At 33.5% G+C, this 12,762-nt stretch overlaps 1 protein-coding gene across 1 annotated transcript in view; it reads left to right on the forward strand.

The window, feature by feature from the left end:
* LOC122797690 (squalene monooxygenase-like) overlaps positions 1 to 12,762 on the forward strand; it is a 748,040-nt gene that overhangs the window by 267,606 nt on the left and 467,672 nt on the right. The window lies entirely within an intron of this gene.

Below are 12,762 nucleotides of genomic sequence, written 5' to 3' on the forward strand. Positions count from 1 at the left end.
CAATCCGTTAAGCAAAGTATTTTACCAGTCAGTAGCAATATATAATAGCAGTAAATATGAATCATAAGAGACTGTCACTTAAACCCATAAAGTTTAATGATGGTATAAAGATTATACTGATTAAGACTGGACACAAAGGATCACACATACTGTCACAACTCCATCTATATATGGTTTTATAGTGAAATGAATCAACATATAAAGACAATACCCAGGTGGCATAGCAACACACACATTTTATATGACAATTAACTGAATCATGACATTTTCATCTACAGGTTAGCTATTGCATCCATTACCATATACAAATATCATAATTTCTAATGCAATATCTTGAGCAAAATGCAGCTAGTCCAGTTGACATTAATTCTTGCAGTATAACTGACAAATCCTCAGAATGTATAATAGTTCTGATCATACCGCTTAACCTGCAAATACTGAAAAAGGCACTTGAAAAGCAAGAAAACTCAGCTAAAAATCAGGACATCTAATTAGTATAAACTCTGAATACCAAATAGCACATAACTCTTCCCATTTCCAGTAGGAATGTGGAATACTACTCAGAAATATATATTTAAAAAACAGAGAGTGAAAAAAGATGATAGAAAAATATAAACATATTACAGTGTAAAATCTGTAGCCTTTAGTGAATTGTATTGCAAAATTCTGCCACATAAACTATTTTTTGCTTCAGAAAAAGTGGAATGTAAGGGTCAATATTACAAGATCGAAACTTTAGTTAATCAAATAACTAAAGATTGATCTTGTAATAGCGAAAGCTAAACACCTCGAACAGCCAATTTAACTCAGGGAAACACTTCCCTTGGCCGTTATGTGGATTATGCCCTTTTCTCCAATTTAGAGCAATCTCAGAGTTGGTATATTTAATTAGGGAGGTGTGAGGGGGCACAGCCCCCCACATTGGGGAGTATGGGTTGGGTGGCGAAGCCCCCCACTTGATTTGGGATTAAAAGTTTTTTTTTTTTCATGAGGCCAAGAGAAGTTTTTCCCTGCGATAAATCGGCCGTTCGAAGTTTTTAGCTTTTGATATTACAAGTTTGATCTTCAGTTATTTGAGTAACTAAAGTTTCGATCTTGTAATATAGACCCGAATGTAAGATGTATGTCCTCTTTTCAAACCTCTCAACTGTCCAGATTTTTGCAGGCTGTCCAGATTTTTGGCTCATATTTTTGGTCTGTTTCTCATAAAATTTGTAGTTTTCTGGCAAATCACTGAGATGATCTGAGGACTGAAGTCACTAAATAATGACATACATTTGAGTTTCAGACTTCAATCATTCAGAAAATAAATGTTAAAACAAATAATGTTATTCTAACAATTTTCTAAGTTTATAAGAGAAATATTTAAGATTTAAGATATGTCCCTATTTTGGGGCTTTTGCCCCCCCCCCCATTTTGTAGGGCTTTGCCCAGATTTATTGCACTAAGAGGTTGAGAGGTATGTTGTTGCCACTGGTGTCTTGGTCATGCTGTATGGATTTCCGGATACTAGGCTCTTGAAAAATCACATATGATGAAGGGGATTGAGAAAATTGTGGGAAGGTGACAATTAAGCTTGAAAATAGAGACATGCCTATAAAAACAGAGACATACTTTGCAGGGGGAAATCAGGCCAGAAAATAGGAATGTTCCACCAAAAATAAGAACAGCAGAGAGGTCTGCTTCTGATATGGCTGGGCCCTAGCATTCAAGGCTATAGTGCTCTATTGCAGATAAGCATCATGTACATTATGTCTTGTACACCACCAGGATCTATTGTGATTCATAGATCTGAATTGCAGTTTTTAATGCTGGCATATGATACACATCCAGGTTTCTTGAATTGTGTACAGCAGTGCATAGTACATAGTACAGTGCAGTGTACCATTGGGTGCTGTCCTCAGGAGGCAAAAATTGCAGGCAACTTGTTGAGCTCTAGTATATCCTACTAAATAGCTGTGTGTAGCTGTTTCATGTGATATAGTATACCCAGCTAAGGTACCATTCACAAACCCTATTAAATGGCCACTTATACCTATTTCATAAGGTACCTTCCAAATGCAAAAGCAAAATGCAGTATCCATGATAGACGGCTCAAACCAGCAACTTTTAAACAAATTAACCAAATGTATTTCCAATGCACAACAGAGACACTTGTATAACATAAACACCTTCACCATACATATATTTGCGTTTTCGTCATAAAAATGACTTCATCAGATGACCAGCATACCCCAAAACATTTGTTTTATATTAAAACACATCATTGTCAACCAATAAAAATTCACCATTAATTAATTAATTAAATATCTAATTCAGTAAATCCTTTTAAAAATATATATATGTGAACTCAATTCCTATTGAATATTATTAAATATATTAAATATGTTAAATATAAATACTATAAATATGTGTTTGATTAAAAACAACCATTGTTTAAAACATCCATTGAATTTAAAACATTTAAAACCATTGCATTACATAAAGGGAAGTGTGTATCTCATTCACATGAATTTAATCTAGTCTTATAGTGTATGAAGCAGTGCCCTCTCCTGACCATTCATGTTTATTACATTCAAAGTTTTGCAGCTCTCATTTTTAGTAGAGGTACTATGGAAATGCAATCATTCAAACCCGGTGTTTTATCAGCTTCTAAAGTGATCTGCCACCACAGTTCTCTGAATTCAACTTTTTCTTCCCATAATGCCCCTCTACTATCACTTTTAACCTGTTCTAATACTAAGAATTTATATTTGTAATCAGGACAAACTTTAGTATGTTTAAATAAAGCATTACTTTCTTTTCCTACTGAGATTTCATAAACATGTTCGTAGATCCTTCTTTTTAGTTTCCTTTCTGTCTTTCCTATATAGAACGATCCACATTTTTCACAAATAGCTAAATATATTACGCCTTTAGATTCACAATTGTAAAATTCTCCACTGTTTACATACCTTCCTCTACTTTCTAAAAATATTCTGTCATTATTAATAATGTATGTACACTGGGTACAATGCCCACATTTGTATGTACCTATTCTGTTTCTCCTTTTATCTGTCGTGTTTCTATTACTACTATTCTCTATTATAGATCTTATATTTTGTGAATTCTTAAAAATTACCTTCTATGGTATAATAGCTAAATTCTCTATGTCAGTCAAGGCTACGAATTTCTCCCATTCATTTAAATATATTTTTTTGACTACATTATTCAATCCATTGTATTCAAGCAGCAATGTTTGCTGAAATTCTCTTTCACACTTTTTATTACTATCTATTTCAATACTAAAATCCCTCTTTTTATATATGGGGCAAAATGTATCTTGTCTCCCTTTTTCCACCTCCTGTCTTATTTGTGCAATAAATGCTAATGGATAACTTCTCTCTAGAAAAATTTTTTCTAAGAGGTCACATTCTTCTTTAAAATCTACATCAGAACTTGTCATTCTACTTCCTCGAACAAACTGTCCCTTCACTATGTTTCTTTTGCAGTGAAAGGGGTGGGCACTCTCAAAATGTAAATAGGAATTACAAAAGGTATTCTTTCTGAATATTCTAGTTCTTAGTTCATGTCCATCTTTATATACTTCTAAATCCAAATAAAATACATTAGATTCAGAAATATATGTGAATTTTAGGAAATTAGTAGTATTTTCTATATATTCCAAAAATTCAGTAAATTTTTCTTTTCCAGCTGTCCACAAAATTAAAATGTCATCCAGGAACCTTCTATATATCTTCCAACAATTCTTACATTCTGAATTGAAAATATATTTTTCTTCCCAATAGGCAAGTATTAAATTAGCATATGTAGGGGCACAAGCCGCCCCCATTGTTACCCCCTGTTTTTGCTGATAAAATTCCCCATTAAAATAAATAAAATTATTCTTCAAGACTAATTCCATTAGCCAAGTACTTATTAATTTCTCATTTTGTGTTAATAATCCATCTTCATAAACAATTTCCTCAAATATTTTTGTCCCTTCATTGTATGGGATACAGGAAAATAAATCAATAATGTCTATTGTGACAAACAATAATTGATCATTAACCGGACTATCAGGTAATTCCATCAATAAGTCCCAAGAGTCGTTCAAAATACATTTCCTTTTCATCCATACACTTTTTAATTTTTTATCTATAAATTTGGCTAAAAGATACGTTTTTGAACCTTCTGCCGAAACTATCAGTCTAAAAGGTTGGTCCTCTTCATTTTTGTGAATTTTAGGTATACCAAATATCGTAGGTGTTCTAGGTTTATCCACTTTTAAATACTTGAAAGTATTGTAGTCTATAATCTCTTCATCTAACATGTCCTGTAAAATAACATCTATTTTGTTATATGCTATGTTCATTTCATTCAAGGATACTATTGAGTATCTAACCTCATTCCATAGGATAGTGTTCATTTTACCTTCATATAGAATACTATCCATAATGACTAACCCACCTCCTTTATCAGGTTTCATCACCCTAATTTTTCTATTCTTTTTTACTTCATACAACAAATCACTTTCTTTCTTACTTAAGTTTGGATTATACCATATTTTATTTACCTGTTTCCTCACTTCAGATTCAATAACTTTCTCTACATTTTTTAATTGGGGATGTAACGGGGGGTTATATATAATTTTCTGTTTCAATTCTGTCTTAAATTGAGCTTTATTATTGGGAAACATAAAATGTAGATTTACCTTTCTTAAAAAACTTTTTATATCCAATATACTACCTGTTATATCACCTTTTCTTTTAGGTATATATTTTAGGCCCCTGGAGAATAAATCAAAATGTTCCTTCTCTAGAACTAATTCACTAAAATTATAAATTGTGAAGTTATTGTACACATATTTGTACCTATCCTTTACTATTTTGTTATCAACCTGTGTATTGGGGTGGGGATTCAATAAAATTTCCCCCTCCCCCTTCTCCCCCCCCCCCTCCCTGGAAAATTTTGCTGTTGAGGGCCCTGTTTGCTTTTCAGTCTTTCAGATCTCCTTAAAGGTGGGAATGCTTCATCATAATCTTGCCCATCCTCATCAAAAAAACATGTTTCACCATTATTTACATTAAAATTATTTTCTCTATCATTGTATTTGTATCCATAAACATAATTATTATATCTTTTGTTAGGTATAAGGTAACATGTGTTGTTCTCATACTCATTGATGTCCCTCTCAAGTTTTTTAATTTTTTGACTTACTAAATCTTTACATTTTGTATCAATGTCCTTCCTAATATTGTAATATTTTTCCTTTTCTTCTCTGATTGAAAAAATCAAATCATCTTTAATATGCTGGTCCAATTCATCAATATCTTTCTGTATAGATTCTTGGCTTTTTGTATTATCTTTTATAATTAACTTCAAAACATCAATACCACATTTATTAAACACATCTAAAAGTTCTTTGTGAAAGTCAGTACCAATAACCACATTATTCGGAAATTTAAAAACACATAATCCCTTAGGAACAACGTCTCTGGAAATACATTCTTTTAAATACTCATTCCCTATATCCAATACTTTAAATTTGTGCATTAATTTAGACAATTTATCTATTTTGTTTCTGTAGGAATCATTCAAGCCTTCTCATTTTTTATAGTCCCATTTAAAAACATATATATATATATATATATATATATATATATATTTGAATGATTGCATTTCCATAGTACCTCTACTAAAAATGAGAGCTGCAAAACTTTGAATGTAATAAACATGAATGGTCAGGAGAGGGCACTGCTCCATACACTATAAGACTAGATTAAATTCATGTGAATGAGATACTTTATGTAATGCAATGGTTTTAAATGTTTTAAATTCAATGGATGTTTTAAACAATGGTTGTTTTTAATCAAACACATATTTATAGTATTTATATTTAACATATTTAATATATTTAATAATATTCAATAGGAATTGAGTTCACATATATATACTTTTTTAAAAGGATTTACTGAATTAGATATTTAATTAATTAATTAATGGTGAATTTTTATTGGTTGACAATGATGTGTTTTAATATAAAACAAATGTTTTAGGGTATGCTGGTCATCTGATGAAGTCATTTTTATGACGAAAACGCAAATATATGTATGGTGAAGGCGTTTATGTTATACAAGTGTCTCTGTTGTGCGTTGGAAATAAATTTGGTTAATTTGTTTAAAAGTTGCTGGTTTGAGCCGTCTATCATGGATACTGCATTTTGCTTTTGGTTTTGGTGACTATTGGCAGTATTATCCATCTTTTCGCTTTTTTTTTGGTCTACGTTTGGTGGTTCATGATGGATGGTTCACCACTTCCTGATTCCAGAAGGCAGGCGAAGCAGGGCAAATGAGGAAGCTCATTGGCCAGGTAACAGCCTTAGTAGAACTTCTTACACCCATCAGCCAGTCGTTTTAGAGTCTAGCAGCGTCAACATCCAATCGCGTGGAACTAGGACCGAAGGGTTAAACGCTAGAAGTGTAAAAAATAACCGGAAGCAAGGGGAGCTTATTGGCGCAAATTCCGAAGCCGGCGACCTTGGTGGAACTAATAATGGAGGAATTGAAGGTACTTTTGATGCTGCTAATACTCCGATGATTTTTCACAACCTGGAGACAAGAAATGGCCCAAATGGAAGCAATAGTGTGTTTCGTGAAGAGCGTGGCTGTCATTCAGGTACTGTGTTAACTACAATGTATAAAGAGACTTCCGACTAGCTAAAAGGCAAATATGTGTTTAAATGGGACTATAAAAACGAGAAGGCTTGAATGATTCCTACAGAAACAAAATAGATAAATTGTCTAAATTAATGCACAAATTTAAAGTATTGGATATAGAGAATGAGTATTTAAAAGAATGTATTTCCAGAAACATTGTTCCTAAGGGATTACGTGTTTTTAAATTTCCGAATAATGTGGTTATTGGTACTGACTTTCACAAAGAACTTTTAGATGTGTTTAATAAATGTGGTATTGATGTTTTGAAGTTAATTATAAAAGATAATACAAAAAGCCAAGAATCTATACAGAAAGATATTGATGAATTGGACCAGCATATTAAAGATGATTTGATTTTTTCAATCAGAGAAGAAAAGGAAAAATATTACAATATTAGGAAGGACATTGATACAAAATGTGAAGATTTAGTAAGTCGAAAAATTAAAAAACTTGAGAGGGACATCAACGAGTATGAAAACAACACATGTTACCCTATACCTAACAAAAGATATAATAATTATGTTTATGGATACAAATACAATGATAGAGAAAATAATTTTAATGTAAATAATGGTGAAACATGTTTTTTTGATGAGGATGGACAAGATTATGATGAAGCATTCCCACCTTTAAGGAGATCTGAAAGACTGAAAAGCAAACAGGGCCCTCAACAGCAAAATTTTCCAGGGGGGGAGGAGGGGGAAATTTTATTGAATCCCCACCCCAATACACAGGTTGATAACGAAATAGTAAAGGATAGGTACAAATATGTGTACAATAACTTCACAATTTCTAATTTTAGTGAATTAGTTCTAGAGAAGGAACATTTTGATTTATTCTCCAGGGGCCTAAAATATATACCTAAAAGGAAAGGTGATATAACAGGTAGTATATTGCATATAAAAAGTTTTTTTAAGAAAGGTAAATCTACTTATTATGTTTCCCAATAATAAAGTTCAATTTAAGACAGAATTGAAATGGAAAAGTATATATAACCCCCCGTTACATCCCCAATTAAAAAATGTAGAGAAAATTATTGAATCTGAAGTGAGGAAACATGTAAATAAAATATGGTATAATCCAAACTTAAGTAAGAAAGAAAGTGATTTGTTGTATGAAGTAAAAAATAATAGAAAAATTAGGGTGATGAAACCTGATAAAGGAGGTGGGTTAGTCATTATGGATAGTATTCTATATGAAGGTAAAATGAACACTATCCTATGGAATGAGGTTAGATACTCAATAGTATCCTTGAATGAAATGAACATAGCATATAACAAAATAGATGTTATTTTACAGGACATGTTAGATGAAGAGATTATAGACTACAATACTTTCAAGTATTTAAAAGTGGATAAACCTAGAACACCTACGATATTTGGTATACCTAAAATTCACAAAAATGAAGAGGACCCACCTTTTAGATCGATAGTTTCGGCAGAAGGTTCAAAAACGTATCCTTTAGCCAAATTTATAGATAAAAATTTAAAAAGTGTATGGATGAAAAGGAAATGTATTTTGAAAGACTCTTGGGACTTATTGATGGAATTACCTGATAGTCCGGTTAATGATCAATTATTGTTTGTCACAATAGACATTATTGATTTATTTTCCTGTATCCCATACAATGAAGGGACAAAAATGTTTGAGGAAATTGTTTATGAAGATGGATTATTAACACAAAATGAGAAATTAATAAGTACTTGGCTAATGGAATTAGTCTTGAAGAATAATTTTATTTATTTTAATGGGGAATTTTATCAACAAAAACAGGGGGTAGCAATGGGGGCGGCTTGTGCCCCTACATATGCTAATTTAATACTTGCCTATTGGGAAGAAAAATATATTTTCAATTCAGAATTTAAGAATTGTTGGAAAATATATAGAAGGTTCCTGGATGACATTTTAATTTTGTGGACAGCTGGAAAAGAAAAATTTACTGAATTTTTGGAATATATAGAAAATACTACAAATTTCCTAAATTCACATATAATATTTCTGAATCTAATGTATTTTATTTGGATTTAGAAGTATATAAAGATGGACATGAACTAAGAACTAGAATATTCAGAAAGAATACCTTTTGTAATTCCTATTTACATTTTGAGAGTGCCCACCCCTTTCTCTGCAAAAGAAACATAGTGAAGGGACAGTTTGTTCGAGGAAGTAGAATGACAAGTTCTGATGTAGATTTTAAAGAAGAATGTGACCTCTTAGAAAAAATGTTTCTAGAGAGAAGTTATCCGTTAGCATTTATTGCACAAATAAGACAGGAGGTGGGAAAAGGGAGACAAGATAAATTTTGCCCCATATATAAAAAGAGGGATTTTAGTAATGAAATAGATAGTAATAAAAAGTGTGAAAGAGAAGAATTTCAGCAAACGTTGGTGCTTGAATACAATGGATTGAATAATGTAGTCAAAAAAATATTTTTAAATGAATGGGAGAAATTCGTAGCCTTGACTGACATAGAGAATTTAGCTATTATACCACAGAAGGTAATTTTTAAGAATTCACAAAATATAAGATCTATAATAGAGAATAGTAGTAATAGAAACAAGACAGATAAAAGGAGAAACAGAATAGGTACATACAAATGTGGGCATTGTACCCAGTGTACATACATTATTAATAATGACAGAATATTTTTAGAAAGTAGAGGAAGGTATGTAAACAGTGGAGAATTTTACAATTGTGAATCTAAAGGCGTAATATATTTAGCTATTTGTGAAAAATGTGGATCGTTCTATATAGGAAAGACAGAATAGAAACTAAAAAGAAGGATCTACGAACATGTTTATGAAATCTCAGTAGGAAAAGAAAGTAATGCTTTATTTAAACATACTAAAGTTTGTCCTGATTACAAATATAAATTCTTAGTATTAGAACAGGTTAAAAGTGATAGTAGAGGGGGATTATGGGAAGAAAAAGTTGAATTCAGAGAACTGTGGTGGCAGATCACTTTAGAAGCTGATAAAACACCGGGTTTGAATGATTGCATTTCCATAGTACCTCTACTAAAAATGAGAGCTGCAAAACTTTGAATGTAATAAACATGAATGGTCAGGAGAGGGCACTGCTCCATACACTATAAGACTAGATTAAATTCATGTGAATGAGATACACACTTCCCTTTATGTAATGCAATGGTTTTAAATGTTTTAAATTCAATGGATGTTTTAAACAATGGTTGTTTTTAATCAAACACATATTTATAGTATTTATATTTAACATATTTAATATATTTAATAATATTCAATACGAATTGAGTTCACATATATATATTTTTTTAAAAGGATTTACTGAATTAGATATTTAATTAATTAATTAATGGTGAATTTTTATTGGTTGACAATGATGCGTTTTAATATAAAACAAATGTTTTAGGGTATGCTGGTCATCTGATGAAGTCATTATTATGACGAAAACTCAAATATATGTATGGTGAAGGTGTTTATGTTATACAAGTGTCTCTGTTGTGCGTTGGAAATAAATTTGGTTAATTTGTTTAAAAGTTGCTGGTTTGAGCCGTCTATCATGGATACTGCATTTTGCTTTTGGTTTTGGTGACTATTGGTAGTATTATCCATCTTTTCGCTTTTTTTTGGTCTACCTTCCAAATGCCCTACTAAATGGCTTCATGTACCTATTTAGCAAGCTGTAGAATAACAGCTAAGGTACCTTCAATCTTCTTCTCCTTTCAGTTTTTCCTGATTAGGGTCACCACAGTGGAACAACGGTCCGCTGAATGATTGGCAGTGGAGTTTTATAGTGTCGAGTTGCCAGCCCAGCACCCAACTTTTCACAGAAGCTACACACCGCACACACTCACACCTGGGGCCAATTTAGAGCATCCAGTCCACCTACAGCATGTCTTTGGGATGTGGGAGAAAACCGGAGCATCTGGAGGAAACCCAAGCAACCACAGGGAGGACATGCAGACTCCGCACAGAAGGCACCTCAGCCACAGATTGAACCGGAGACCCTCTGGCTGTGAGGTGGCAACACTAACTGCTGCACCACCATGGCTGCCCTACCTGAGGTACCTAAATGGCTACATGTACCTATTCAGTAAGGTATAAAATACCTACCTAAGGTACCTTCTACATACCATACTAAATGGTTGCATGTGCCTATTCAGTAAAGTAGAGAATAACCACATGAGTTCTGTATACTATACTAAATGTCTACATGTACCTATTTAGTAAGGTATATAATGTCCACTTAAGATACCTCCTGCATATCCTACTTAATGACTTCATGTAGTTATTTAGTAAGGTACAGAATACCTATCTGAGATTTCTTCCACACACCCTATTAAAGGGCTACATGCAGCTATTTAGTAAGGTATAGAATATCAACCCATGGTACCCTCAATGAACCTTAATAAATTGCTAAACATAACCACCTAATATTCCACAATTGTATTATAAACTAGAACAGACAGTGAAGTGCAGGAAGGTAGCACAGTGACCAATATTTATGAATACAACCCAATATTTCTAAGCTGGAAACTAAATAGAGGTGGAACCTCCATTGTTAGTCAGAGGCCATATCGTTCACCTAAACAAAAAAATAGGAACCACAATGACCTCTATCAGTTCAGTTTTTTTTTTTTTACAGTCTTATCTTCCACAATATGATTCACACATCAGTAATCACATCTTACCTAAAGAGACAATACAACTGTGGAAGAAAGGCACATGAAGGCTAATAAAAAATATAAAATACAAGAGACAGTGAAATGCAAAGAACTATCAGTTTTTGGAGAAGATAAAAAAATATATTTCATAGGATCGTAGGATTATAGGAGATTAGTAGGCTAATGGCCCTGGGGCCATTACAAACTTAGTCAAGAGTTTATCCCCTAAAAAGAAACCTCATTCAGCACCTGTTGCCCCTGTCAGTGAGGGACAAAGGTGGAACCCCTTGGACAAATTTGTGATTTCTAATCTACTCATCAAGGTTGCGCTTGAAGAGGATCAGTGAGTACTCTGTTTGCCATGTATGGGAAGTCTATTCCAGAGACGGGGCAGCCTCTGGGAGACAAACCTGTGTCTCCAGCAGGTTTTGTTGATGTTGCCTATTAGATTTAGGCCTATCAAGTGGGTAATGCATGAGGAGTTAGATTTATGGATATGGATCATCTCTAATAGGGCAGGGTCCAATATTGCCTTGTAGGCGAGACACAGATTACCTCTGAGCAATCTGTATGATACCAAGTAAAGTGATAGTAATTTGAGCCTGTCTGCATTAGACAGGTGTTGGAAGGCATGGATTCTCTTTGTGAGGTATTTCTGTGGTCTTTCCAGTTGGTGCAAGGGTTTGGAGAGGTACACACCAAACGGGATATTATAGTCAATTATAGGTCTAATGAGGGAGGAGTACAGATAGGTAATAACCTCCTTTTTTCTAGATGCAATACCTTTATTTATGAGATGAACCAAGTAAAAGGCTTTTCTGACCACTGCCACCACATGATGGTCGAATGTGATATTGTTGTCAACCTGAGTACCCAAGGGGGTTGCCGTTGATGTGGTAATCAGTAGGGACTATGTTTTTTTCCCAATGGTATGATAATACATGTTTTGTGTTTAATTTAAGGCCATGAGTTTGGCACCAGTTATTTGTAGCTGCAAGACCCTCTTGCAGTTTGTTAATGTCATTTGGGGAGTCAATGATGGCACCCAACTTACAGTCATCCGCAAACTTGATCAGCCACAAGCCCTTGGTCTTTGGCTGGACCTCTGAGAAGTAGATGCCAAACAGTAGGGGTCCCAAGACAGATCCCTGGGGAACACCACTAGTGACAGGTCTGCTGTCAGAGGTGGTGGTGCCTATTTTGACCTTGTAAGTCCTACCTGTGAGCCAGTTGGCCACCCATTTGACGAGATAGAGATTAACGGTTCCCTATTAAATTGCCGAACGTTTCAAAGTTCAAATGTTTTATGGTCGACACCATATGATTGAACTTTGAAATGTTCGAAGGTGAAAGGCAATTGCTTTGTACACGCAGAATGGGAAAGTTTCCCTTTTCTGCACTGAAGTGTGGTCTCGGAGTTGG

The sequence above is a fragment of the Protopterus annectens genome, chromosome 3.part1 (assembly GCF_019279795.1).
Source record: "Protopterus annectens isolate FY-2018-M chromosome 3.part1, PAN1.0, whole genome shotgun sequence".
NCBI lineage: Eukaryota > Metazoa > Chordata > Ceratodontiformes > Protopteridae > Protopterus > Protopterus annectens.